Raw genomic sequence first — 2,736 nt, forward strand, 5'->3', positions numbered from 1 at the left:
GTTCATTACTGTTTCGCAATATCATATTATGACACTGAAAACATTAATATGGAGACATTGACAGGTCTCTAACTTTCTTGTAAAGACACACCGCATAGCATAAGATTAAACAGCAATAGAAAAAAAATGTAAAATTTAAAATGATTAAATGAATATATGTTATATGAGTAGATAGTGTTGGACTCGGCATTTCGTTGAATGAGGATAGCAGAAACAAAATATAGTTTAACTGTTTAATGATTAAGTCAGATGAAGAAAGCATACAGAGCTTTCTCATTATGTTTCTCGTGTTTCTCATTAATGTACACACAGCACCCCATATTGACAGAAAAACACAGAATTGTTGACATTTTTGCAGATTTATTAAAAAATAAAAACTGAAATATCACAAGGTCCTAAGTATTCAGACCCTTTGCTCAGTATTTAGGAGACGCACCCTTTTGATCTAATACAGCCATGAGTCTTTTTGGGAAAGATGCAACAAGTTTTTCACACCTGGATTTGGGGATCCTCTGCCATTCCTCCTTGCAGATCCTCTCCAGTTCTGCCAGGTTGGATGGTAAACGTTGGTGGACAGGCATTTTCAGGTCTCTCCAGAGATGCTCAATTGGGTTTAAGTCAGGGCTCTGGCTGGGCCATTCAAGAACAGTCACAGAGTTGTTGTGAAGCCACTCCTTCGTTACTTTAGCTGTGTGCTTGGGGTCATTGTCTTGTTGGAAGGTGAACCTTCGGCCCAGTCTGAGGTCTTGAGCACTCTGGAGAAGGTTTACGTCCAGGATGTCCCTGTACTTGGCCGCATTCATCTTTCCCTCGATTGCAACCAGTCATCCTGTACCTGCAGCTGAAAAACACCCCCACAGCATGATGCTGCCACCACCAGGCTTCACTGTTGGGACTGTATTGGACAGGTAATGAGCAGTGCCTGGTTTTCTCCACACATACCGCTTAGAATTTTCTTTTTTAATAAATCTGCAAAAATGTCAACAATTCTGTGTTTTTCTGTCAATATGGGGTGTTGTGTGTACATTACTGAGAAAAAATGAACTTAAATGATTTTAGCAAATGGCTGCAATATAACAAAGAGTGAAAAATTTAAGGGGTCTGAATACTTTCCATACCCACTGTATATTTTGAAGTATTATACAGCTCAAACTGAAGAGCATAAGAGCAGTGCCAAGGTCACAGGGTCCTCATCAATTTCTCGTAAAAGGGAGAGTGCATGGCTTCTATACCTTGAATGCAATGTAAATCGCTTTCCACCAAAGCGTCTACCAAATTCATACATCCTAAATTTTGGTCTTTTTGTTACCGACTCTTTTGGTTTGTTGAATAGAGCACAGTTCAGGTCACTTCTTACTCCAGTGCTTTCCAACACAAACACAGTGTCACACCAGAGATCTTTCTGCTCTGCTCTTGTCTTGACAGCAGTGACTTTAAACTTCTCATATGGAGGAATCAGCACCTCTTTTTGATCAGGATACTTTGAGTATTTTGTCACATCAGCACCTTCACAAGTTCTGATTTCAAAACAAGATTTCTTTCCAAAACCTTCTGCTACTGCACGATTAAGAGAGGATGAAGCAAACTGGCCAAAACGAACCTGTTTGTTCAGAACAGTCTTAAACTCAACATTTGTTCCACGATAAGTTAATTTGCATCCATTTTGTGTTTCCTTCAGAATCTGTATCGCTTCTGTCAGCAAAAACTGAAGTCAATACCATGTGTATGTTATGTCTTTGTATTTTTGTTTATCACTACGAACAGCATTATTAAATACCCAATATGTCTTCAAATCTACGTTGGTGTACACATAAATGGCAACTGAATGATTCTCTTCCAAGTTATCGGCAGGAGGCTCATGATTCTTTAAAGCATCTTCCCAAGCCATTCTGAATTCAGGTGACTTATTCAGTTCATTCTGTAGCAATTCAGTCTCAACCAGACATTCCATGCTCTTTTTGCAACCAACATAAAGGTCATCAACAGACCTTTCTGCCATATCCAATGGATATTTCTGTCCTTCAACAGCAGTTCTGTGATCCTGCAGTGACAGGAATCATAATGATCGGTCATTAGTATTCATGTCTGTAATATTCATACTAGAACACAAGCTCACCTGTCCAAGAGCAGCTGAAATGAGCAGAAGAGCTTCAATGATCAGCAGCATCTTCATTCAGTCGAATCCCTCATATGATCCAGAGAATCTCAGATACTGAAACACAGCAAACAATCTAAGACAAAACAGGCAAGATAAACCCTAACAAAATAACGAAACCTTTTAAGAGGAAGCGAGAAATGTCATGTTAATCTTTTACTTTACCGTCCTAATAATTACTGGTGTGCTTTTATGAGGTTCTTCAGAAGCTCATGATCAATGATGAGAGGAGAAGATCGGAAAAGGCATCAAGCCAGACGACAGCAGAAGTATTTAAACCAACAGATGAGGAAGTTTGCTTCTTTATATATATATATATATATATATATATATATATATATATATATATATATATATATATATATAAATATATATATATATATATATATATATAAATATAAAACTGTGTGTGCATTGGTTCTGGGACATTATAAGTAGAACATAAAACAACATACTGCATCCCAATTCGCTTATTTATACTACGCCCTAAAAGTATGTGCTCTTATTGTGAAGAAAAAGTCCATATTGGAGTGTGTAGCAGAAGAGTAGACAAGCTTTGGGACATACTATCACGTCATAAA

At 37.7% G+C, this 2,736-nt stretch overlaps 1 pseudogene across 1 annotated transcript; it reads right to left on the minus strand.

Annotated features, from left to right (window-relative positions):
• Positions 1 to 1,147: 1,147 nt before the first annotated feature.
• LOC307123554 (T-cell ecto-ADP-ribosyltransferase 2-like) lies at positions 1,148 to 2,167 on the minus strand (annotated as a pseudogene). Its single transcript has 2 exons — positions 2,117 to 2,167; positions 1,148 to 2,041 (listed from the first exon to the last, which is right to left on the minus strand). The product of its transcript is annotated as a T-cell ecto-ADP-ribosyltransferase 2-like (transcript).
• Positions 2,168 to 2,736: the final 569 nt, after the last annotated feature.

The sequence above is a fragment of the Gobio gobio genome, assembly GCF_949357685.1.
Source record: "Gobio gobio genome assembly, chromosome: 1".
Classification (NCBI taxonomy): domain Eukaryota; kingdom Metazoa; phylum Chordata; class Actinopteri; order Cypriniformes; family Gobionidae; genus Gobio; species Gobio gobio.